Here is a 27,854-nt window from a genome sequence, read left to right as displayed (position 1 = left end):
GTACGCACCTGGTCCACAAAGTATGGAAATAAAAAATTTAAAAATGAAAAAAAACGTTTACAAGTGTTTTTGATATAGATGTACATAATAATACTTTGATAAGTATGTTTTAACTTAAATAGGGATGGTATAATAAAATTTTGGGGTCTGCGTTCGCACCTGGCCTCCATAGAATGGAAATAGACACAAACTTTAATAAAGACTTTTCATATCTATCTGCGTAAGTATACTTTGATAATTATGTTTCAGTTTGAAGAAATATGGTATAATAAAATTATGGGGTGTCCGTTCGCGCCTGACCTCCATAGAATGAAAATATGTCACAAAGTTTAACAAAGTTTTTTAATATAGATCCACAGAATATTGTGATAAGTGTTTCAGTGTGAACAGGTATGGTATAATAAATTATGGGGTTTATCTATTTTATTTTTACTTTCATCATATTTTGCTTTGGTTTTGATACCCCTAAATTCAAAGCTATCTCTTTACAACCCTTCTTTTTCATAACCTATCATACTTTCATAAATCAGAGTCCATTTTCTGTAGGCTGTTTTTGAACCCAGTCAACGACGGGTACTTTTGCTAGTATATATATACTTGCGGGGGTGTCCGGCGTTGAGGGGGAAAAAAAAAGTTGTAGTAGGCAGGCAGGCTCGAACCCGAAAAAGCCTTGACGCAAAGGCGAAAAAAAAAAAGTGAAATAAAACGTGACATTTTACTGCTCAGCCAAGAAAGGAAAGGATTGAAAAGCGTTCAAATTTAGTGATGAAAAAGTTGACGTGCAGAAAGTGAAAGTTAAGTGAATGAGTGCACGCAGGCGAAGAAATGAAATCACACACTTAAGTTTGGCTGTAAGCCAGTTAAGCTTTCAGCTTTCCGCCGTCGTGAGAGAAATCAGCTCCTCCCAAAAGGGGGGAGCTCTGGCAGCGTCTTAATGAACAGTAATTGTCCGATATGAAGGGTATTCCCCACGGTGATCAAAGCCGATTGCCTTTTAAGACATGCTGGCCACGAAGGCTAGCGAATCGCTTTTATTTTGATTCAGTTTTGTTTTTATACGAAAAAGCCAAACAAATATGCGAGAGGGCGGAACAGCGGGAATTTTATAAAAGGCAATCAAAATAAATGTAGACACGATGTCCATTTGCAAATCGTAGATATTGCAATCTAGGGAGTATATTAAAAGTTCTAGGAAAAAATAGTAAACCCTCCCCCTCGTGAGATGTGGGTTAGTCTTTTTCCTATAACATCTTGGGGGTTGGAAAAAAAAAGTGTTCAGCAGTAAATGAATACTATTTCGCAGTCAAACTTGATATCATTAACTCATTAAAATGGGCACCTGCTAAATCCAGCTAATTAAATAAATTCAAACGTGTTTCCGTTAGCATCTCGCGGTTGGGCAATGGTTAACATCGCACTTTTTTTTTTTCACACTTTAATTTACAACTTTGCCTCAAAGGTTCGGGTTCGATCCTCATACTTACTTTTTTTTTTAATCCCCCCCCCCCAACACCCGGGCAACACCGGGTACTCCTCGCTAGTTGTATATGATATAGCTTCTTTTTTTCTTTTCTTTTTTTTTAAAGCAAATATAAAAATAAAAGTTTTATTCAAACAGTCTTTATTTGAACTTTTATAACAAAATTATAACTTTTATAATAAAATTATAACTTTTATAATAAAAAAATGTTTAAGAAATGTTTTTTTGTTTTGTTAGTAATTTTTTCACATCAAACATAAAAATATAATTGTTTGAAAAAATATTGATTAACTGTTTTTTGGGAGTTTTTTTTTGCAAAAATGTTTATGAACTGCTTATTTTTTAATCAAAAAATTTTTTAAAATGCATAAGCATATGTTTATTATAAAAGTTTTACTTTTTTTTATGAAAGTTCAAATAAAGAATGTTTGAATAAAACTTCTATTTTTATATATTTACTTAAAAAAAAAGAAAAGATACTTTATATGAAGCGTTGGTCATCCAAACCTTAAAATTTGTATGACGTCACTTCCACCAAATGGCTTTATAAACAAAAAAGTGTGGCTTTTAACGAAAACCAAAAAATCATACAAGAATGATGTGATGGATGTGTAATGTCTATCTCAAAGATGGGTTTAGATGTACTGGTTTCAGAGGAAGATTAAATTTAGACAGTATAGGGAAATGTATGAGGAAGAGTAGACTTTGTTGGTATGGTCACATCAAAAAGAATGGATGAGAGTCTTTGGGTTAGTAAATTTAGAACAGTTGAAGTAGCAGGGTCAGCTGACAGGATAAGGCCAAGAAAAACAAGGAAGGAAATAATAAAAAATAGAACCACAAGAAAGAAGGATAATAAAAACGTTGCCAAAGATAAATTATTTTCAAAATCAATTTCTAAAAGCTATCCAATACATGTCAACAATGAAGATAGTTTTCATTTTTGGAGTCATTTTTTTAATTTAATTTTTCAAATTGCCTGTTTTTACCAATTATCATGATAGAATTTTTGTCGGTATTGCTTTCCAAATTGGTGATTACTGTTCTCATCGACTTCACGCACATTTCGAAATGAGCCGTTTGCATGATATGCTCTCATTATTATTAAGCCGGATAAATTATTTCGGCAAAATGCGGTACTCAAAAAAAAAATAAATAAATAAAATAAATAAATCTAATAACCATTTCTTCCATCGTCACGGCAAATATTTATCAAGTGATAATTTATCACTATCGCTTTGGAAAAAAATTTTTTTTTTTTTTTTTTAACAAGATAATTTTTATTTTATCTTTAAATATTCAATGCTTTAATATAACAGAACACATATGGCATGTTCCCATTGGATCACCGAAGTTAAGCAATGCTAAACCTGGTCAGTACTAAATGGGTGACCATTTTGGACTACCAGGTGCTGTATGTGCTCTCCACTTATCTCAACATTGTTTCCAGTCATCCTGGACTTCTCCTTGCTACTGGACTCAAACAGTGCCGATTCAGAAGAGGTGTGGTTGGGATTGCACAACCCTTGCCTCACAATTACATGTGCAGCTGCCCCTACATGGGATATCCTTTGTCTTTTGAGACGGAATGAAGGCATCGAATAGAACACGAATGGAAAACTGAAGAAATATATATATATATATATTTTTTTTTACATAGATGTCCCCACTTATCAAGGCCGAGAGGCCACTCAAGGATAAGGGTTAAAGAGTGTACAGTAGTCAAAAGGACAATATAGTAATCGATAGTAATGGAAGTTCGGTAAATTTGTTAACTTAAGTGGAACGGCTCATCAGAAACTTGTTCATGTTGGACTTGAAGACAACCATATTATAGACAGCTGGAAAGCAGGAAAACGGAAGACAATTCTACAGGCGTGCAGTTCTAAGAAAAAAGCTTTGATCATGGAATCAACGTTTAGGTTTAGGCACAGATAAAGAGTGGGGGGAATTCTTTATATATTTTCAGCTAGACAAGTGTTTCTTGTGAATGTTTGGCGAGGGGGGACCATAGATTGAAGCTCAGTCAAACACTTTCCATGTAAATAACGATAAAGCAGAGACAAACTCGCAACATCTCTTCTGTGAGATGGAGGTTGCAGCGAGGTTTAATTCTTCAGTGTGATTTTCACATTTCTGTCGACAATAATCATCATTTCTGATTTAATAGTTGACATTTACATATTAACTTCTAAACTAACCTAATTCTGACCAGGTCTTTATTTATCTCTCTTTCTCTTAAGTCCATCCTTATCACTTCCATGTTTTTTTTTTCTACCTCTGCCAACTAACCTTGCTATCTCAACTGTTCTACATCTACTAACCCAAGAACGCTCATCCATTTTTTCAATATGACCAAACCAATGAAGTCTGCTGTTCTGCATATATCTCCCTATATTGTCTAGGTTTAATCTTCCTTGAGGCTATCAGATATAAGTCTATCTTTATTTTTTTTTTTACTCAAAAAGTGAAAGAGTTATGAAGACGGGAGTGGCACCATTAAAACAATCAACATTTTATGTTCCAGAATTTTTTTTCTACATAGTAGCCACCATTCTTAATGCACTTTTGCCAGGAATTCAATGACAGGTTGTTTTCTTAGAGTCTCATATCTTCAATATCTGTAACAAGAGGTGAAATTTTCACTTCATAAGTTCAGTAATCATAACAATGCAGTTTGCAATCTCCTCTGATCCATTCAGGCGGAATTAAAAAAATAGGAGGCATTACTTTTGGAATGCCCCTCGTAATTATCTATGAAGTTGTGAATATAGACATACATATAAAAAACAAAATTTGCATAAATTCAATTGTGTGTGTGTGTAAAAATACACTTGCTATGTGTATAGGAGGAGGTGAAGGGAATGCTGATAAAACTAATGGTAATTTTGTTTTTCTCTGTTATCTGACAAAACAAAATATAAAAGGTAAAAATAAAAAAAAATTAAATATTGGTCAAAGTGGCTGGCAATTGATTTGCAAATAATTCTTTGCCACAGAATGCCTCAAGGTATTTACAGAATGGCACTAGAATCGTAGACAGCCAAAACAATTCTAAATGATTGTGAAGAGAGAAAGGAAAAAACAGAGAGAGAGATAGAGAGAGAGAGAGAGAGAGAGAGAGAGAGAAAGAGGAAGAAAAGAGAGAAAGGGAGAGGAAGGAAGTGACAGACGGAGAGAAAGAGGGGAAAAGGAAGGGAGTGATACAATGAGAGAGAGAGAAAGGAAGGGAGTGACACAAAGAGAGAGAGAGAGAGAGAAAGGAAGGGAGAGACACAAAGAGAGAGAGAGAAAGGAAGGGAGTGACACAAAGAGAGAGAGAGAAAGGAAGGGAGTGACACAAAGAGAGAGAGAGAAAGGAAGGGAGTGACACAAAGAGAGAGAGAGAAAGGAAGGGAGTGACACAAAGAGAGAGAGAGAGAGAAAGGAAGGGAGTGACACAAAGAGAGAGAGAGAGAAAGGAAGGGAGTGACACAAAGAGAGAGAGAGAGAGAGAGAGAGAGAGAGAGAGAGAAAGGAAGGGAGTGACACAAAGAGAGAGAGAGAGAAAGGAAGGGAGTGACACAAAGAGAGAGAGAGAGAAAGGAAGGGAGTGACACAAAGAGAGAGAGAGAGAAAGGAAGGGCGTGACACAAAGAGAGAGAGAGAGAGAAAGGAAGGGCGTGACACAAAGAGAGAGAGAGAAAGGAAGGGAGTGGCACAAAGAGAGAGAGAGAAAGGAAGGGAGTGGCACAAAGAGAGAGAGAGAGAAAGGAAGGGAGTGGCACAAAGAGAGAGAGAGAAAGGAAGGGAGTGGCACAAAGAGAGAGAGAGAAAGGAAGGGAGTGGCACAAAGAGAGAGAGAGAGAGAAAGGAAGGGAGTGGTACAAAGAGAGAGAGAGGAAGGGAGTGGCACAAAGAGAGAGAGAGAGAAAGGAAGGGAGTGGCACAATGAGAGAGAAAGGAAGGGAGTGAGAGAGAGAGATAGAGGATCAACTCTTTTTTAGTTCCGATGCCACGCTGTCAACTAAATGTATATGCATGATTCTTCAAGTTAGAATGCCACTCACGGGTCTAACCATTACACAGGGTGTCCTGCCTCTTAAGAGACAATCATCAGACAGGAACAACCGCATATCTCCAGGTGTAACAGAACCTATTAAGATTGTTCTTATACTTCCAATTTGTTTTAATACAAATCTAGACATGACAAAAAAATTTAACATTACCCATGACTTCACGTGTGTCAGAAACAGATTCCATAAATGCTTAAATGGTGGCACTATTTTGAGAAAAAAAATGCTGGAATAAAAATCTTACATCTAAATGAGACTTGTCTCAATGAAATAAAACATTTTCAAATTTATGGAATAGGAGGAAGAATTGTTGTCATCTTGATTGGCTTCTTTGATTGGATGGAAATTTTAATTCTCATTGTAATCCTTATTATTAAACCATTACTCCACCCACGAGGTTACTTCCCTGTAGGCTACAATATGGTTTTCTTTAAGTTCGATATCAACAAATAATTGTTGAGTCATCCTCTTAAATAGTTAACTTTTGTCCATTCCATCCATCTTTTCAATCCTCTCATCATATTTTTTATCATCTAACTGGCGATCTCTTTAAACCTTATCCTTGAGTGGCTTTTGGCCTTGGTAAGTGGGAACTCATTAGTATAATTTTTTTTTTATTATTATTATATCAGTATGTAAATGATCACAACAGATCCGATATAATCTGAACCGAGCATTCGAGCAGGCTATGCACATGTAAAAATCAACATTTGAATTCATTAATATTGCTATCTGTGTTTGATTTAGTCGGCCCATCACGAATATGCAAATAGAAATTTGGCTGGCCCCCAACCAGAATGCATAATTGATTTTGTTGCCAAGATATGTTAATGAATTTGTAGATTAGAACCTCCTTGGAACTGATTTCCTAATTGAATTGATTTCCTAAGTCATTAGTTTAAAGTTATTAATTCTATTGCACTTGGTTTAATTCGCTGGTTGGGTGTATTGATCTCTTGCACTCGATTGATTTCTCCATTCTAATCACGTGAAAATGGATCAATCAATTGAAATGAGGAGACACACAAATGCATTTGTGGTTACAGATCCAAAATATGACCTACGGTCACATTGGCATCTTCCGGCAGTTTAGGATAAGCAAGCAGAAAAATTGCCAGAAAAGGCTGATACGAACACTACAAACGATAAATTTAAGATGCTGAAAACCAAATTTTAACACAAGTCAGAGTTGTGCTTTCATTGCTTGAATTTTAAAATAAAATATGTATAAAATATGTTTAGAAGCCAAATTACAGCGCAATGTATTCTTGTGGAATTTCAAAATAACACCGTAGACAGACAACACACAGATTTTTTACTAACTGTTTTTTTGGTTTTTTCTTCAATTTAACATCATGGCGAGGGGGGAAAAAATGTATAAAATTTTGAGGGTAACGTCTAATCACAAAATATTAATTTTAAACAAATAAATATTTGTTTAGTTTCATAGTATTACATTGTAATTTGGCTTCTAAACATATTTTATACATATTACATTTTACAAGAAGATAAGAATTATTATAAGTTTAATTTATATAACAGAAATATTTATTTTCTAAAGAAAATTTTTTTTTTAATTTTCAACAAAAGTTTCAAAGAATTTTTTTTATAAGAAAAATAAATTTTTAAAAATTTTCAACAAATGTTTCCAAGAATTCTTTTTTAAGACGAAAACATGAAAAAAACTTTATATATAACTAGCAGGTCACTTGGTTGGTTGGTTGGTTGGTTGGTTGGTTGGTTGTTCAGTTTATTGACCTGTCAATAGCTGCATGGTCATTTAAGGCCAAATATGTTTTTTTTATTAATTTATTTTTATTGGGGTTTGTCTTAGTAGAGTAGGTATTCTTTATTCTCCAGTATGTCAAGGTGAGTTTGGAGGAAGTTTAGTAAAGGATTTCGTTTGAACTTTTTTTTTTTTAGGTAGATTTATATTTTGGAGAAGAGATTTACCTCTTTCAAGTAATATAGAATTTTTCATCATTTATATTTTCAAAGAGATCTTTAAGGGATCTGTAGTGTTTTTTGGCATAAGGGAGCTAGGTTGGTGCAGTTTATTAGAAAATGTTTAATGGTGTAGTTTTCTTGGCAAGGTAAGCATTCAAGTGGGTGTTCTCCTTTCAATAGGAATGAACGAGTGATATTTGTGTGCCCTGTCCTTATTCTTGTAATGATTACCTCTTCTTTCCGGTTTAGTTTGGATTTGGGACTCCATTCTCCAAGTTTGGGTTTGATTTTTGTAGCTTATTTTTTGTATAAGTGCTCCATTGTTGTTGCCATTTTGTTTTGATGTATAGGTTTATGTTTGGTTTAAACAGGCCATGCAGAGTTGCCCAGTAGTAAAGTATGTTTGAATATGATATTTTAATTTATGCAGATTTAGTATTTATTAGTACTAGCGAGACCTGTAGAAATAATTGTCAATTTTGTTTCTATAAAAATTATTTCTAATTAAAAATATTTTTGTAGAATTAAAAGACATTTAACTTACTTAGTCTATTATTTTTTTTAAGTAAACCATGACACACGCACGTACGTTAAATGTATTAATAAATTATTAAATATTTCACAATCATTTTTACGTTATAATTTTAAGAACAAACTTTCTATGAAATCGTGTCAAGAAGGACATTAATAGAGGATAATATGTTTCACTGAAAAAATAAATAAATATATAATTAAAAACAAAAAATAATACGTTTTCTTCAAACGTGACATCATTTTTTAAAAATGTTTTTGTTTTTTTACATTGCGTCTTTGGTAATCAGGAGATCCTATTTATTAAAAATCTATCTGTATAAAAGCCAAGTACGTCCAAGGATGGAATACTGTTGCCATATCTGGGCAGGAGCTGCTAAAAACAGCCTATCCTGCCTTGACAGAGTACAAAATAGACTTTGTGGCTTAGTGGGGGATACCCTTTTCTCTACCCTGCAGCCTCTCTCCCACAGAAGAGACGTTGCGAGCATATCCTTGTTTTATCGTCATTTCCATGGCAGGTGCTCGTCTGAACTCCAATCTCTGGTCCCCCCTCGCCAATCTTTCACGAAAAACACCCGTCTAGCTGAATCCACTGTGAAAAATTTCCCCCACTCTATATCTGTGCCTAAATCAAAACGCGGATTCCATGAACAAAGCTTCTTTCTTAGAACTGCACGCCTGTGGAACTCTGTTCCGTCTCCCTGCTTCCCACCGGACTACAACTTGGATGTCTTCAAGTCCAATGTTAACAAATTCCTAATGAACCGCCCCTTAAGTAAACACTTCATCAAATCTCCACAGTAACGTAATGTACTTGCAATAACCCTTATCCCTGAGTGGCTTCCGGACCTTGATAAGTGGTGATCACTGTGTAAAAAAAAAAAAAAAGAGGACAGAAAGTGATAACGCACTATGAACATTAAATTAGCGCATCTATATACAAATTTAATGTTCACAGTATGGTATCACCTTCTGCCATACTGTTTAATAAATAGGATCTCCCATTCGAATAAGTTATAATCTGGAAACCATAACACACATACATACATTAAAGTAGATCAAACAAACTCAAATCAAGCATTATTGAAAATAGCATAAAAAAACAAATAAATATTATCTTTAGTTTTTTAAAATCGGTCCATTAGAACTGGAGTTATGACCATTAAAATGTGTGGTCCACTGGGCATTTTGCTTAAAGTCCTATTCAAATATACACAGATGACAAAAAGAAAGTCCGCACCTGTAATTTTTTCAAAAACTGCAAATTGAAGCTAAATTTAATTTAACTGTTTAAACAAACTATATCTCATTTGATTGGCCTTTTATTCTTCTATAATTTTACCTGTTCATATTTGACTTTTAATTGAAATATTCTGGTGTTCACATCAATTTTAAAAAAATAACTTCAAACTGTGGAGGCAAAAAGAAAGTCTGCACAATGGGAAATTGTTATTTAAATGTAACTTTAGGACATTAATGCAACACAAATACAACAGGAACACAATGAACGAGTTAATATTTAGTAGCATAGCCCTTCTGCAATTTGACAGTCTGCAATCTTTTGGGAATTCCTTAAATTAGACTGCAGCAATACTCCAGGGAAAGGGCATCCCACTTTTCTTTAATTTTTATCCAAAGTTCTTCCAAATTTGAAATTTTATCATTGCGCAGTTGTTGCTTGATGTAATGCCATACGTTTTCGATAGGATTGAGGTCTGGAGATTGTGCAGGCCAATCCAAACACGGAATATTATGCTCTTCCAGGAACCTTTAGACATTGCCAGCTGTGTGAATGGGAGCATTATCCTGCATGAAGATGGGATTATCATCCAAATTCCGACCAAAGTAAGGTAGAAAATGCTCAGTCAACATATTAATGTACTTGGTAGAATTAATTCGACCTTGCAAGCGAACTATAGGCCCTGAACCATTGGTACTAATAATGCCCCACATCAAAATTGAACCTCATCCATCTGGCAGCATTGAAACTGGGCACCTAGGATTACATTCTTCGTCTTTCCTCCGATGGACATACTGCCTAGCCTATTGAACTTGCTTTCGTCGCTAAAAAGCATTTTTGACCAATATGAAGAGTCATGATCTTGACTGCATCTGACAAAGTCCAGACAGCGCTTTCTGTTTTTTACAAAAATCATTGGCTTGCATCTTACAATATATCCTCGAAAATTAAATTCCTTTAATCTGTTCTTGACAGTAGAAAGAGAGCACTTTTTACCAAGATTTCATTGTTGTTGGGTTTGGGGAGCTGTTTCAAATCTGCTGTTATCCCTGTTAGAAGTAACTCTAGTATGACCAGATTTAGGGGCATCACAAACACTGCCGGGTTTTGGTGCTTTTGCACAGTCTTTCGTACCGTTTTCTCATCACATTTCAATCTGCTGCTGATTTCTCGATTGGATAAACCAGAAAGGTGGAGATTAATGAGCTCTTGATGATCACTAAGAGAAAGCCATGGCATATGGACTAAATGTTATATTTTATAACCTGGAACAACAACAATTACGATTAGAGATGCTTTGTTGCCTATTGGTGGATATTTTAAACTGTTTAGGGGTGATAATTTAAGTTGGTTTTAAGTGAATTTGTTGCTGCGGACTTTGTTTTTGCCTCCTCAATTGGAAGTTATTTTTTTAAATTGACGTGAACACTAGAATATTTCAATTAAAAGTCAAATATGAACAGGTAAAATCATAGAAGAATAAAAGGCCAATCAAATGATGTATAGTTTAAACAATTGCATTAAATTTAGCTTAAATTTGCAGTTTTTTTTTAAATTACAAGTGCGGACTTTCTTTTTGCCGGCACTGTAAATAAGCTTGTGACTGAAAATGGTAGGAAATTTCCACAATTTACAGACAAACCCATCTTTAAAAAAACTGTATCTTCAGATCTTTTTAAAGTATTATGATGAAATTTTGAATATATTATAATACCATGAAGGCTGAGTTGGCATTATTTACGACCATCTCACTCGGTAACTTACAGACTAATTAGCATATTTCAGTTTCATTTTAACAGCTTTAAGTAGAAGCATCATAAAAACAACTAAGAAAATGGTAAGTAAGGCTTTTTCATCATAGGAAGTATTATTCTGATGGACATTATCATTTGCCATTATAACATCTTGAAAAATCCAAGATGACAACTAGGAAATCCAAAATGCCACCATGACAGGATTTAAAGAAATTAACAAAATATGGCTTGCAGCATATTAAATTAAAGGAAATTTTGTACAGATCAGAATTATATTTTCAAGTACATTAAACTAATTAGCATACTCATTAGCATCATTAAGTTTCATTTTAACAGCTTCCAGCAGAAGCATCATAATAAATAGTTTAAAAAATGGAAGGTAAGACTTTATCATCATGCAAAATGTTATTCTGATAGATTTTATCATTTACCATCATTACACCATGAAAAATCCAAGATGGCCACCACGACACAATTCAAAGAAATTATTAACAAAATATGGCTTGTAGCATATCAAATGGAAAGAAATTTTGTACAAATTACAATCATGTTTTCAAGTTCATTAAACTAATTAGGATAATTAAATTTCATTTTTAACGGTTTCAAGTTACTGTGACAATTATCGGGCAAGTTTCTAACACTATTTTGTATAATTTTTTTTTATTTTTAAGTCATTGTTGAGACTTCAAGAGACATCGCGGCCATCTTTTCCTTGTTCTGATGTAACGCTTTTTTGAACAATACCACAAATTTATTGAGGTAGGTAGAAATGTAACTTGCCTTTGGTAACATTTATTTGTTATATATTTGGGGTTTTTTTTGCCAATTTTTCATACCTCTGTGGATTGTAAAACAAACCCACAGATTTTTTTGTGTATGCCACAATGCAAAAAAATTCTATGTCACTATTTCTAACGACTTTAGCATAAGTTTTTATCCAATTCTTTTCAAATTTTAGGACAAAAGAAATGAATATGTTTGTTTGGACACAGTTTCTATCTTTACTTATCTTTATTACAAAGCGTTAACTTTGAGATAGTCTAACTTTTAACTGGAAAGACGTACGTGTTCAAATTCCGTAGCAAAGATAATTCTTTCCCCCGATTAGCTAAAACAATTAGAAACATCGTCAACGGGTACAACGTTCACTTCAAGTGTTTATGTGAACACACCTCGATCGCTTATTTGCAAAAAGTGATCTACTGCAAGCGGGCATGCTATGCTAGCATGTTTTGTCATTAATAGTCAGATTTAAATGCTGATTTCTTCGAAGATACAAATCACAACAAAAATATTAGAATACTATTTTTTAAAGTAAATTTTATTGTGAATCCAATTATATAAGTTTTATTTTGATGCAAATAGGAGAAATGTACTTATTATTGATTTAAAAACTATGAGTGTCAAATTAGGTAGCAGTGTGTGCCTTGTCCAGCGCTGAATGTTATGGTGTCTGGTATTGCTAGTTAAAGGTACGACGGTATTAATATATAGATTATAAATCCAATTCTCTATCCATTATTATATATTGCAGTGCTCACCTCCCCCAGCGTTACCTGGTCATAAAGTATGCTTAAATGATATTTTAATTCATGCAGATTTCGTATTTATTCTTATATAGTCAATACTGATTTGATTATTATATTGTACCCAATATATAGTAGTGATTGCAAAAGGTTAAAAAAAAAAAAATATGACTTAGTTGCCATCATCCAGAATCAAAACCAAAACATATAGCTCTCCAACCGTATTCGTTACCATCCGTCTTAAACCCATACACATAAAAACTTTTAAAAAATAATATTGTCAAAGATATAAATGTATATTTACGCATGCATAGAAATAACATGCTTAGTCAACTTACACCTGCCAAGTTCCATTTTTGTTTTAAATTTTGACTCCTAAGCAGCTATTTTTACCAGCTAAAAACCAAATCAAGTTTGTTCTACAGGTCCAAATACCCTATGTATCAAGTTTCACTCTGTAGACCAAAAATTAATGGAGTAGTTTGGTAGAGACAGAGACAGACAAGATCACTTTCACACACACACACATATATATATATATATATATATATATAATTTAATGAGTAAATGGTAAAAAACCTGAAAAAAGTGCTCATTACTACTATAGAGCAAAATATTTTTACTGCTGGGTCATATCCAGCCCGCCCATCTACTTAACCACAAACCTCTTTCTTTTTCTCTTAATATCTTACCCTTCTCCCGTTTTTTTTCCCTTCTCTCTCTCTCTCTCTCTGGTTTTGTGATTTAACCCTCTCCCTCTCTCTACCTTTGTTATCTGTCTTGAGTTTTTTTTGTGTGTGAATTTACAGTTTGCTGCTGCTGATTATAATTTTGACTTTGCACTTTTTATCTCTACTTCCTATAATATTTCTTCAGTCTGCTAAGTCTGAAGAAACTATCAGATCATTAATTTGATTCTGGTAGTGGAAACATGTAACTAAGCAGACCAAAAAACAGTAATAAGATGTATGTATATATATATATATATATATATATATATATATATATATATATATATATACATGTGTGCTATTTAAACTGTCTAAAAACTGTGAAATTACTTTTTTAATGCAAATATGATAAATTTCATATTGTTTGTTTCCTGTGATGCATTAACCTGCAAAATTTATTGTATATTTTGCAAATCTTTCCTCTGATGAGAAGAATTGCATTCTTCAAAACTCCATGGAATAAGGATTTTCTTGTTTTATTTGTACTCCTTGTCAAATTATTAAAATTTTGTATGCCTTCCTTATAGGTTTTTATAAATTTTCAATATCAAGATTTTTATTTTATATATATATATATATATATATATATATATATATATATATATATATATATGACATGTCAGGTTGAACACAACTGAGTTTTCAGGGGGGAGGGGGTTCTCATTCTATGGATAATTTGCTCTATCCGCTTGGCCAGTTGTATATTATGGCACCAAATGACAGTTTTTTGGCCATTTGCTCAAATGCTAACCCTTCCTCTCCAACAGACAACTCAAATCAATAAATAGACGAATATAAAAATTTATCAAATTCACTTAAAGCACACTTAACTAAACCTCAGCAACAATTACAAGGACAATCACTCATAACAACAATGGAAGACACCAATTAAAAGCACTTGAGCAAATGGACCCAAAACTATCATTTCGTGCCATAATATACAATTTGCCAGCCAAAACAAGACAGATTGTGCAGCATATAGAGCAGATTATCTATAGAATTGGAAAAAAATATGAAAACAGTCGTGTTCAATTGTCTTGCTGGTGAATTACATATATTGTTGCAGTATTTTTTATACATGATGGGGGATATGGTCTCTCACAGTTGGAAGATTCTATTTATAAACGATGCTGCTAGGCACTGGCGAATCAAATGAATTCACATTCTGTTAACAAACAAGACCGATGATGAGGGGAGGTTCTGTCATGATTTCTCCATTGCCTATGACCTCACTCAGATTGTTCAGGAACCCACCCGTGTGCCCGACAATGACGGCCAGTATGCGAGCCTACTAGACCTTTTTCTCACAACTTGCCCTGAACTATGTTCAGTTTCTGTTCTGTCGCCTCTTGGATCTTCCGACCACTCTGTTGTATCAATTAAGATAAAAATGAAATGTAATAAGTCCCCAGACGTACCTCTCCATCGTACAGTATATCAATACACTAAGGCTGACTGGGATAGCTTCCGTACATTTATAACTGATCTATCTCTGCATTCCATATTTAAAAAGGATGTGTCCTCTATAGTATTAGACCTGACGGAATGGTTAATTGTAGGTATTGACCGTTTCATACCCTCGAAAAAGTTTCAGCAAAAACCTAACAGCCAGCCATGGTTCTCTCCAGAATGTGCTGCTGCCATTGCGCACAGAAATCACTTTTTCCACTGTTTCCAACGTAATAGATGTATGGAAACTAAAGCCACTTTCAGGACTGCCAGCAACCATTGTAAGAAAGTAATATCCAGATATAGATATCTCACTGCTGATGCTATTCTCTATCTATATAAGAGCCAGGTACGTCCAAGGATGGAATACTGTTGCCACATCTGGGCAGGAACTGCTAGAAAGGACTTGTCCTGCCTTGATAGAGTTCAAAATAGACTTCGTAGCCTCGTAGGAGATGTGCTTTTCTCTTCCTTGCAACCTCTATCTCACAGAAGAGATGTTGCAAGTCTGTCTCTGATGTATCGTTATTTTCATGGAAAGTGTTCGACTGAGCTTCAATCTATGGTCCCCCCTCGTCAAACTTTCACAAGAAACACTCGTCTAGCTGTAAACACTATCAATAATTCCCCCCACTCTTTATCTGTGCCTAAACGTAGATTCCATGAATACAGCTTTTTTATTACTGCACGCCTGTGGAATTGTCTTCCGTTTTCCTGCTTTCCGGCTGACTACAATATGGTTGTCTTCAAGTCTAACGTAAATAAGTTCTTGATGAGCCGTTCCATATAAGTTATCAAATTTAACAAATTTTCATTACTAATGATTATTATATTGTCCAATTTCTACTGTACACTCTTTAGTCCTTATCCTTGAGTGGCCTTTGGCCTTGATAATGTGTTGATGCCTATGAAAAAAAAAAAAAAGAAAATGTCCAATGTGAACAAGTTACAAAATTCCCACTGTTTACTATGCTAAAATCACAATGACTAATGTATACCTATTAACCCTTATCCTCGAGTGGCCTCTGGGCCTTGATAAGTGGTGAAACCATGTAAAAAAAAAAAAAAAAAACAATCAGAAACCAGAATTGCTCCATAAAAATGAAACCTTTTTCTGTAGCAACTTCGCATATGTTTGATTCGTGTCAACATGGGAAGAATCTTTTGGTCTGTGGCGTACAACTCAAGAACTGTCTACTGAGAACCAGTCGCCTCCAGGACTGTATAGAACAACTAACCATCAGAAACTGTTCTGAAACTAAAAATGGCTTCCAACTCAAGATATACACTAGCAGGGAGACCAGATGCTGCCCTGGATTGATGATGATCAACAAAGTGTTCACACTCCCATATCTTATTGTCATCGAAATCAGTAAAATTGCCTATTTTTCAATCAAATCAATCAGCTCTTGTTGGGGACCCATCTGGGTGCACCAGGAGAAAGCTTCACATGCCTCCATGCAGTGATTTAGTCCACAAAACATTATAGTCTACATTGAACTGTAGAGAATCTACTGTTGATTTTATAAAATTATTTTTTTATATATAATGGCTTGAATAAAAGTTTAAAATGAAAAGGTCAAGTATCATAGTGCAAATGTGCTTTAAAAAGAAACATTGACTTTGAATGCACTCTTGTCATACCAAAGAACTTACTGTTGATTTTATATGTCAAGCCTTTCGACTTGTGTGGTGATAAAACTCCTGAATGCACTAGTGATGTTAGGCTGTATAAGTAGTCAGTCAACTTTGGATAAAATCGCCTGCTCTTTCTTTCATCGGATTATTTCAATTTATCGATACTTATTGAAGAAATTCTGGTACAAAACCTATCTAAGAACACTGCCAGGCACATAAAGTACCTCTATGTGAAATTTCATAAAAATCAGCTCAGCCGTTTTTGAGTGCATAGGGAACGAACTCACACACAGACAGTTTATTTTATATAATAGTAGTGATACACACACACAGAAAGTGCATACATAAATATATCGATAGATACTTATATAACTGCTACACACACACACACACACAAGATCAAAGGAAAAATGCTAATAAATTTACCGTTAAGAAATCTAAATCAAGTTCTTTGAAGATTTGATCTTGTCACACTTTTCTAAAAGTACCAAATGGAGGCTAATATTTATCAGCAGCAAACAGTGATGGAAAGCAGGCGTAGAGCATCAATGATCAATGGAAGCAGGGTGGGAGTTCGAAAAGGCCAATGCCATTAAGCAGTAATGTGTGCTGATATGCCAGCACTGAAGCAATAATGTCCAAACAGTTGGAAAAACAGATGAAAGACACGACAGGCCGGTAAAAATGGCAGATGCAGCGAGAAACAATAAATAAATGATGGTCGGACGAAGAAAGATGATGAGTTGTACAATTCAAGCTATCTGAGAACTTGAGACGCCTGAGACAAGGAAAGAAAGAGGCAGCAGAAATGGAGGTGATATAACGCTAAAAAGACTCGGCTCAAATGCATAAATGGTAGTATTGGAACGATTAATTAGAATCGGAAAACAGAAAAAATCCAAACATTTTGGAATATCGGTATCGGAAAAAATTAGTGCCTATTTTCCGATGCCAAAAGCGATTCTTTTTAACAACCTTTTTTTTTTTTTTAATTTGATTTTGTTTAAAAACAACTTATACACTGCTGGCAGTAATAAATAATATTTATTGATTTTAAACGACCAGTAAAACTAAAAGTTATAAATCACCTCCACAAGCGTGGTTTTATGTTTGAATAAATATATGAGAATTTAACGTGTTTTTTTTTTTTTTACGGTAATCAAGAAAAAATAACAATTTTATAAAATAAAATATGCACCAAGTGTGCTTGAAAGTCAAATCACAACGTAATATTATGAAAATAAACAAGTATTTTACTTGTTTGAAATTTATAACATAAATATATTTCGGAGTTATACTCCATCCTCAGTATGTTGTTTTCTTTTTTCTTTTCTTTTATTCTTCCTTGTCATGTTGTAGAGTTGGAGAAAGAAATGTCTGTTTGTAAAGAGCCGCGTGTTGTATCTCAGCGGTTGTATTTTGAAATGTTTGAAACAGTGCACAGGCAACGCGAGAATAACGTCAATTTTATAGTTTAATATTTAAAGATTTGTGAAGAATCTGAATTGGTAATTGTGTCGGAATCAGAAAGAAATATTGAAATTGTCCCATCACTAATAAATGGCTTAATCAGGGGATGAACAACCAAAGAAACTGACGGAATATATGTTATACTAACAAAAACTGGGTTCCGGCCAAATGACCAGAATTGGCCAAATAAAGAGAACAACTTGAAGCTGATAACATTGCACAATAATTGCACGATACAGAGTTTGCATATGTACGACAAAATAAGGCATGACAAGTGGATCCTCCTGATTCTCTATTCGTGTGATTTAGGTACACCATGCAAGCAACTTGGGATTCTTATGTCAAGGACAATAAGCAACAGATTCGTATTTAGACGGACTGACATGATGTTTTTCTTTTTTTCGCTAAAAGTCTTTGTAAAAAATAAAGTTATACCTGAAAATCCGTTCTGGTAAAAATTTACTTTCACCATAACTAATGTTTGTGCAAAATATCAAAAAAAAAAAAAAAAAAAAAAAAAAATCCCAGGCATGGTTATTAAGAAAAGTGCGAACAAACAAACGGGCATGAATTACTAGGTCCAATCTCTCCTTTATTGACAGACCAATAAAGAGTTATTTTCTCTAATGAAGAAATGTCCCTGCTAGGTGATTTGTTCACAAGACCAATAAGCTTGCAGGACATATTGATTCCATCTGTCCCCTGAGTAACTTCTTCAGCCTCTTTGGAAATCACGGTCTGCATAGAGAACCCTGGAAGCATCAAATAAAGACATCCCTGCTCTTTCTCTTGGCCTTGTTCACTACATGCTCCAGCATTAACGATCTTTGCGTGAGGATAACTACTGGCTGACATTCGACAATCCAACAAATTTTCAACTCTCCATTTTTCTTCACTCTCACACGGTGCAACTTTTTTTCGACTTAAATCCTTTCACAGTTGTAATAAAGGAGGTTTTGTTTTTCTTTCTGTGCAACATATTTGTAAAATGTTTTTGACTCCTAATGGGGGGATGAGACGAATGGAGTTGCCGCCTATCATTTTTATAACCAACGGCTGTGCTAAACAACCAATGAAAACGTCCCAAAATTATTATAAAAATTGTTGAATTTTAGATTCAATCAGTTCGCCGTTTACTACATCACGGACTGCATTTAATTCTTGGCCGCCATCTTGGTTACTGATCTGAACTACGCCGCCATCTTGGTTACTGATCTGAACTACGCCGCCATCTTTGTTCAACACAATATCTCAGAACTTAAGAGGTTAACTATGCCACGGACCGCATTTGATTCTTGGTCGCCATCTTGGTTACTGATCTGAACTACACCGCCATCTTTGTTCAACACAATGTCTCAAAACTTAGCAATATTCATTTACTATTAATATATAAAAGTGCATCTCACATTTTTAAAGAACTAGCAGGCCACAAGGCATTACCTGGTTGTAAAATACGCTTAAATAGGATATTTAAAATATCCTATTTACATTTAAAATACTCTTAAATACGACATTTTAATTCATGTAGATTTCATATTCATTATTAAAGAGCCAATTCTCTACTGATTATTATATTGTACCCAATATATATAGTATGATTTCAAAAGTTTAAAAAACAAAAAAAAAAGTACTTGGGTGCCATCAATGAGAATCAAAACAAACATTTAACGTTCCAGCATTGGTCATTACCATTCAATCTATCGTCAGACAAACAAGAAGTGGTTAAAAATGGACTGACTTTAACATATAAATGTATATTTGCGCATGCTAGCTATTTTTACCAGCTAAAGACCAAATCATATTTGTTCCACAGGTCCAAGTACTCTATATATCAAGTTTCAAGGCAGTAGACCAAAAATTGATAGAGGAGCTTGACAGAGATCACTTCTCAGACATACAGGCATTAAATGACCTTGTCTGTCTGATATGAGCATTTCAATATTCAATTTGGTTATGTGTATAGATATATCCATATATTAGTGGCCTGGCAAGGCCACAGAGGGGGCAATCAAGCAAAAAAAAAAATCCCTAAGCAAAATTCATCCCAAAGCAGCAAAACAGAAGCTAGCCTGCCAGGACACTATATATACAAATGTAGGAAAATTTGGGCATATTATATTGGTTTGAAAATATATGTTCTTTTTTCCAAACTGTCATAAAAATTTAACCATAGAATAGTATTATAATCTTCAAAAAGCCTACAAATTTTCAAATAGTTGTCTCATAGAATCAAAGATATGAGCATTTCAATAATCAATTTGGCTACGAGTATATATATATATATATATATATATATATATATATATATATATATATATATATATATATATATATATACATACTACCTTTTTTGGCAATTTTATAAGTTCCAAATTTCAGCAACTATTGATAGTAACTGAAGACTCGTTGGAAAGGTAATGACCTAAATTCTATAGTGGGCTATGTGACATTTGCCCTTAAGGTCACAGTTTATTTTTGGCACTTTTTCAGAGCCATAAAATGGTTCAGTAAAGGTGCAGTACCTTTCCACCTCAAAAAACCCTTTAAAATTACAACTATTATGGGGTTTGGAGAGTGCTGAAAACGAAAATAACTTTTTAAATTCCTGGAAAGAGAAGTTTCCAAGATATGAAGAAATTATAGTTGCAAAAAGTGGGAGATCACTTTTCTATATTAATTTAACGTAAAATGAGCCCCCAATTACCTATAAACTATGATAGTTTCGTATCAACTTTGTTTACATTTTATGATCTAATTAATTTTTGCTTACCATTTTATTTCTTAAGAAGGAACTACAATTAAAAGGTTAGCCGTTTGAAGAACAGTTGTTTTGGAATATTTTAAATGACATAATATTCAACGCATATGAAAATACACAATATGATGTTTTCATTTTATATTTTGTTGCCCTGATTTTTGCAAAAAAAATTGATTATTTGCTAGCAGTAGTAATAATTGAAAACACAAAAGTTGACATTTTTAACGGCTTACAAAATTGTATGCTATCAAAATAACAGTGTTATCACTATGTCGCAATAAAAAAAAAAATACCCAAATACAACCAGCTTATCAGCGATGGAAGAATATTTTTAAATCTGTCAACGTCATTTCTGCCTGAAAAGGAAGATCAAGATTGAAGACACAATGGAGTCGCTCGTATCATGCAGATTATTCAAACTACTGTTCTAATCTTGAATATTATTTTCACAACATTTCAGCTGATGTAATCTCCGACCTTCTGCGGGTATATCTTGTCAAACTCAGGAATCTACACTAGATTTAGAACATAATCTTTTTATTTAATCCAAAAGAGTTGCATGCTCTTGTTCTGTCAGCCATGATCAGATAGAAATCTTAAATAATTTGCAATTGTATTCTTAGTATCCACAACGGGTTAAAGGGCCTGTGGCATAACGGATAAATACTAGTTAAAATTCAGTTCGTTTAACTCTTGTGGCAGTTGAAGGTTCAATTCTTAGTGTGGGCAATAATAATACAATTAGGAGTTTCACAAAAAAATTCCCAAGTTAAACAAGATACACCTGAAGAATGTCAGTTGGTTGGTTGTTTTTGTTTTATGGCATATCAACCCTTTTCAGGTTATTTAATGCCAAATCCAGTAATTTTGAAGAAATTTTTTTTAATGGAATACATTTGTTTTTTTCAAGTCGATTTCTATTCAACCAATAGTTGGGACCCTAACAGGTACTACCACTCCGGGTCAGAGTGGACCTGGGAGCAATTAAAGGGTGGCTCCACACTCTCCAAAGCCCACAAGCTGGGGCCTCACCATCGGATATAGTTTAAGGTCATATCCAGGATCCTGAAGAATGTCGGAGTAAATCGACAGATACATCATGAGAATAACACCCCCACATTAGAACAGTAAACTGAATAATTGAACTAATATACACCATCACTCCTCATCTACAAAAAATTATAAAACATAATTTATTTGGAATTTCTTTTTATTATAGTAAATATGTCTATATTACAAACAACCTCCACCTCTGTGGGAGAAAAGGAGGAAACAGCTATTCAAATCCAAAATACTTGTTCAAAATTCAGTTCTAAGTGTAACTCTTGTGTGGGGTTGAAGGTTCAATCCTTAGTGTGGGCAATAATAAGAATACAATTAAGAGCTTATTAAAAAGATTCCAGAGTTTGACAGGATACACCTGAAGGTCGGAGGCTACACTGGCCAAAACGTTGCGTAAAGATGAGAACAGTAGTCCAAAGAATCAAAATATATATAAATCTGAATTTCATCAAAAATCAAGAACTCCAATCCTTTCAATGCTTATCTCTATATAAATAAAATTAAGTCATTTTCCCCTCTCAGTTTTACCTTAATAGGATTAAAACTCGAGACATTTCATGCAAATGTAATATGCACAAACCGCAGCACATTCTCTGAGGTTTGCTATAGGCCTATTACCTATACACTTGCTCAATACTCATACATTCCTATATTTTTTCTGGCGAGAGTTCACTGCCAAAACCTGTAAGAATCAATGGAAGTTGTAAAATCTTTTCTCTCCATTTAATTCCTCCTTTTCCTGCTCCCCATTTACACCGTCGCTTCATCGTTCACGAGGGACTAATACGAACGCACACCGACTATGGGTTTTGTAGTTTCACAAAAAAACTGAAATGCTTCCTATTGCAGGGAAACGCATCACGCCTAATTATACATTGCTTATTTACAATTTATTTCGCAACATTATTACACTAGAAAAAAAAAAACGATTCTCTCCTTTTTCTTTTCTTTTTTTATTCAATAACATATATCATTTCCTTTTCCTTTAGTTTCGTTCGATGTATTCTTTGTCTGTTTACGTTTTTCCGATTACAGAGTTAAAGATTGATTTTACAGTTAGCGCATTACAAAATCTAAGATGTCCCATTTTCACTAAAAGCGATTACGCACATATGAATCTCGATTAGTAACAAATCGTTTCATGTGTGCTTTAAAAAAGTCACCGACTCGGATAGAGAAATACTACATTTGAAAATGTAAACAATGCATTTCTATATGAATCTCTAATAACATCAGTTCCGGTGTACTGCGTTTCATATGCTTTTGTCTTGTTTCTTTGCTGTTCCAGTTTTTCAGATTTAATTGCGATTGTAAACATTGTTACGATATAACTCAAAGCAAAATGAATTCCACTACTGACGCTTTCCTCAGCACAAACAAGGTGTTTCCTTTTTTGTAATATTTACTTCATTATCTTGGAATTATACTTTACTAATTATCTTTGAATTATACCAAGAAAACTAATCTTTATCTTGATATGGATTTTTACATTGGATTTATTTTAATTCAAAAATTAACTGAATTGATAAGTCCGCCATGCAAAAAATTTCTCATAACACGTTTTTCTTCTCACGTGTACAAACACTTCCTTCCCTTGCAGAAATTAAGTTTTGTCCTTATTCTTCAAATTCCTATTTCAGTCACCTAAATTAATTAGTGTTAAAGGAGCTTAGGAATTTCTACATAGAATGATATGCCGGTATATTACAGCAAAATCATCGTTCACGTTGCTGACACGGTTACAGGTTGTCCATTCTGAAAGCCTTCCTTAACATGGGGAGGTTTGGGGTGTCTATTCCGAGACCCATTTAATTGGAAATGTTTCGATTTCATTATTTAGAACGGGACAGTTTTCCATGAAACATTTTCGGTTAACACCAGACAATCACATGACATATTCGTCAGGGTTTCAGCTGAACGAGCACCATATGAAAACCAGAACAAAACCAATACATTTATTCTATAATAATTTATCAAAATATCATTGGACAAAACTTTAGTGAAAACTTGGCGTGATAAAATTTTAATTTTAATACAACAATTTCAATTTTTTTTTTCGTAAAAATACATATTTGGATATGTGTTTTTTGGAATTAAAGCAACTTCGAAAGCTCAACAACAAATTAATTTATATGATTGTTTTTTTCCTTTTTTTAACGGGGAAGTGGGTTGTTTTTTTTATTTATTTATTTTTCGTTTTACCAGCAATCGTTCTACAGTTTAAATTTTCGGTTATTTATTTCATGCTTCGGTCATAGTCTAACCACGATTTGCACAGAAGGTGTGTGAAATAAAATGGTGTCTCCAATTTCGGCAATAAAGTGTAGAAGCACCGTTATTCTTTGGATTATATACGTTGGAGGGGGGGGGCACGATTTAAACCCCCCCAAAAAATAAATAAATAAAACGGAGCAAAATTTAAGTTTCCTTTCCATTTTTACAACAACCGCACAAATAAGGGGGATTGATTTACTAGGGTTTTTATTCGAAGCTGAGCACTTATTTTCGCATTTTGGTTACATTTGTTTGTTTGCAATCGCTGATAGCCCACTTCAAAAATTGAACAAAAGACGAAATTAAAAATAATGGTACTCATGCATAATTTGACCCCTACTCCCTGATTCCATTTCATTCCATCGGATTCAACCAAGCATTGTTTAAATGTTCAAACACTAAATCAACATTTTATTTTTTTTTTTTGCATAACTAATTAATTAATTAATGATGGGAGTATTTTTTCTGTTTATTTTCTTAACATCTGTTGACAAAAAATTAATTTGTACATTCTCTTGAAAAAAAAAAAAAAAAAAAAAACTTTTCTCTACTTTCACCTAACTATTAACAGTATTCATATAAAGCATTCATCTTTTCTTTTTATAAAAATTCCGTTTGCAAAAAAAAAAAAAAAAAAAAAAAACGTTTACTGCCAATTTTCTTTTTTAAAAAAAAAAGTGCAAGTTTTCCTGACAAAAAAAAAGAAAAAAAAACCCTTTCCCCTAACAATTTATGGTAAAAAAGGAATCTTTTTTGAGGAAAAAAAAATTGCAAAAAATATTAAAAGTAAATATACAATACAAAATGCAATTTTTCTTGAGGAATGTGTTCCATTTTAACAAACTGAGCCACAGCAACGTGTGGCCGGGTACAGCTAATTAACTATAAAATATGAATGAGAAAAGTGACATACCAACAAAACTGTTGAACTTAAGCATGACACACTGATGGAAAACCTGAATTTCAGTCATATAGAAAGGCATGAACACATCTATTATTTAAAGGCTAAAGAGTAACTGTCTGTTTGTATGTCCAGCTAAAACTCAAAAAATTGTACAACAAACACCCATAAAGTTTTATTTTAATTTTTTTAATCCGTATAACCTTGAATTAAGAATTTAAAAATTTTTAATTCCTAAATTAAAAAAAAAAAGATTATCTGGAGATTAAATGCCCATTTATGTCATTTAATGTGATCAAGACATACACCTTTTAATGCTATCATCTACAGGAAGAAATTAATTTTATTTTTTCATTATTTCCCTTATATCAACTAAAGTTGTGCATGCGTGTGTCTAGAGAGAGGATTGGGCTAAGTGAAAAAAAAAAAAAGAGGAGGTCAATAAGAAAGAAAAAAAAGAATAAAAATTATTTTCTACTTTTACCCCAGGCAATGCTGGATAACCCTGCTAATCTAAAAGAAAATAAAAGGACCTGCGGCACAATGGATAAAAGTGTTAAGCAATCTTAATTTATAATCTTCCGAAAGTTGAAGATTCAATCACAGTATGGGTGATACTAAGATATAATTATGATCTACTTGGTCATGGCTGCCAAGAAGAGAGCAAGCTCCCTCTATGGATTAAATAAAAGGTTCCATTCAAAGTTCTATACAGATTTTCTAGTACAGCAAGATGATTCTAAAGAATATTAACAGTTATATTGGCTGGAACATCATGAATCCAAGTGACATAAATTTTTAATCCTCATCTCAAAATTTTCGACCGATAAAAGCGATAAGAGAATAGTGAATAAAAAAAACTGTTTTTAAGTGCCGAGAATTATTATCTGCTGATTGAAGTGAAGAATATCACATGGTTTGTTGCAGATCTTCGAGGAATTATCTTGGAAATAGGTCAAACAAATTAATTTAAAATTTTAGAAAACAGGAAATCTAAAACTGAAATGATAATTGCTTCATGGATTTATTTGGATTTTTTTGCTGGTGTTTTTTTTTTTGTTTTTTTTTCTTGAGAATGAAAAAGAAGACAAGAGCAGGTAGAGATTAGGTGAAGGGGAAGATAGAAAGAAAAAGATTAGGTGGGAGGGCGATAGAGAGAAAAAGATTAGGTTGGGGGGGGGAGATAGAGAGAAAGAGATTAGGTGGGAGAAGAGAAAGACATTGGGGGGAGAGATAGAAAGAATTAGTAGGGAGAAATAGAGAGAAAGCAATTAGGAGAAGAGAAAGATTAATGGGGAAGACAGAAAGAAAGAGATGAGTGGAGGGGAGACAGAGAGAGACCGAGATTAGGACGGAAAGATAGAGAAAAAGGGAGAGATTAAAAAGAAGAGATGGAGATTGGGGGGGGGGGGGATCTATCGCTCCCCCAATCTCTCTCTAATCTCTATCGCTCCCCTAATCTCTATCCGTCCCCCTAATCTCTATCTGTCCCCATAATCTCTCTCTATTAGGGGGACAGATAATTAGGTGGACGGATAGAGATTAGGGGAGCGATAGAGATTAGAGAGAGATTGGGGGAGTGATAGAAATTAGAGAGAGATTAGGGGAGCAATAGAGATTAGGGGATGCACTTTTTCGCTTCACACCAATGCAAAGTTGGTTACCGTAAGCTAAAATACTTGCTAACTTCCAGTGTAGCGCTACCAAAAGCAGTGACACGGCAAATCAGTTCCTTCGCTTTTTTTCTCTCATGCCTAGATCTCCTCTGTTCATGTGGTCCTGGATATGACCTGAAACTATATCCAGTGGTGAGGCCCCAGCTTGCGGGCTTTGGGGAGTGGGGAGCCACCCTTTAATTGCCATTGCTCCCAGGTCCACTCTGACCCAGAGTGGTAGTACGTGTTAGGCTCTCAACTATGGGGTAAATAGAAACCGACTTAAAAACAACAAATACATTCTATTAAAAAATTTTTCTTCAAAATCTTTGGATTTGGCAAAAGGGTTGATACGTCGTAAAATAAAAACAACCAACGAAACCTCTGTTCATGTAATCTTTTTAATTATGTTTTTCTGATTTTTTGTAATAATCATCGAAAAGTTCTGTTTTTTTTAATTATATTTTAATTAAGTATTATTGAAATTTTTTTGTTTTTTTAGTTCATTGAAAACACTTTTTGAACTTTTTTTTACAATTGTTGAAAACACTTTTTAAAATATATTTTATTTAACTATTTCAGGAATATTATGTATTCAACACATATTTTTATGATGTTTAAAATTTTGTTATTTTGATTTTAATAATTTTAATTTTATATCTTCACTAGCAAGGGGTACCCGGCGTTGCCCGGATGTTTGGAGGTGTATGTGTGTGTGGGGGGGGGGGGGTTAAAAAAAAAGTAAGTATGAGGATCGAACCCGAACCCTTGAGGTAAAGTTGTGAAAAAAAAAAAACGTGCGACGTTACCCATTGTCCCACTGCGACATGCTTACGGAAACATGTTTGAATTTATTTAATTACTTGGCTTTAGCAGGTGCTCGTTTTAATGAGTTAATGAGGTCAAGTTTGACTGCGGAATTTCATTTACTGCTGAACGCTTTCCCCCCCCCCAAGATGTTATAGGAAAAAGACTAACCCACATGCAGCGAGCGATAAATATTGAATATTTATCTTCCCGAAATCGAGTAAATTAAATAGACAGGCGAGCTTCGTTGTTAACTGTGAGATATTACGATTTATATGTGATATAAAAAGTTTTAAAAGGTTGTGAAGCGAGCGACCGCTTCTCTGAAAGAAGCCTTTTGTAGACACACAGAAAAAGCGAACACACATATATATATACATTTTCGCTTTTATATTTATAGATAAGCATATTTATTATATAAATTCAAATATAGAACGTTTAATTTTAAAAATTAAAAAAAAATTATTTTCTTATAAAATTTATAATAAAATAACGTTTATTTTTTAAATTCTATTAAAAGTGTAAATAAAGACTAATTGTGCTATTTTTATTAATTTTTATTGTATATTTTTC

General features: G+C 33.7%; 2 protein-coding genes across 3 annotated transcripts in view; one reads left to right on the top strand and one right to left on the bottom strand.

Moving 5' to 3' along the window:
* LOC145254777 (DNA ligase 1-like) overlaps positions 1 to 27,854 on the bottom strand; it is a 288,066-nt gene that overhangs the window by 174,098 nt on the left and 86,114 nt on the right. The window lies entirely within an intron of this gene.
* Positions 1 to 27,854, top strand: part of LOC145254778 (uncharacterized) — a 73,246-nt gene that overhangs the window by 38,209 nt on the left and 7,183 nt on the right. Inside the window, exon 2 of one of the 2 annotated variants that reach the window (XM_080113554.1) lies at positions 11,682 to 11,769. The exons of the other annotated variant lie outside the window; for it this stretch is intronic. The gene's annotated coding sequence lies outside the window, so the exon portion shown is untranslated. The remainder of the gene's footprint in view (positions 1 to 11,681; positions 11,770 to 27,854) is intronic. 2 annotated transcript variants of the gene reach the window in all.

This window comes from Euprymna scolopes, chromosome 30 (assembly GCF_053919585.1).
Source record: "Euprymna scolopes isolate OS-2025 chromosome 30, ASM5391958v1, whole genome shotgun sequence".
NCBI classification, from domain to species: domain Eukaryota; kingdom Metazoa; phylum Mollusca; class Cephalopoda; order Sepiida; family Sepiolidae; genus Euprymna; species Euprymna scolopes.
This window is presented reverse-complemented; position numbering and strand designations above follow the sequence as displayed.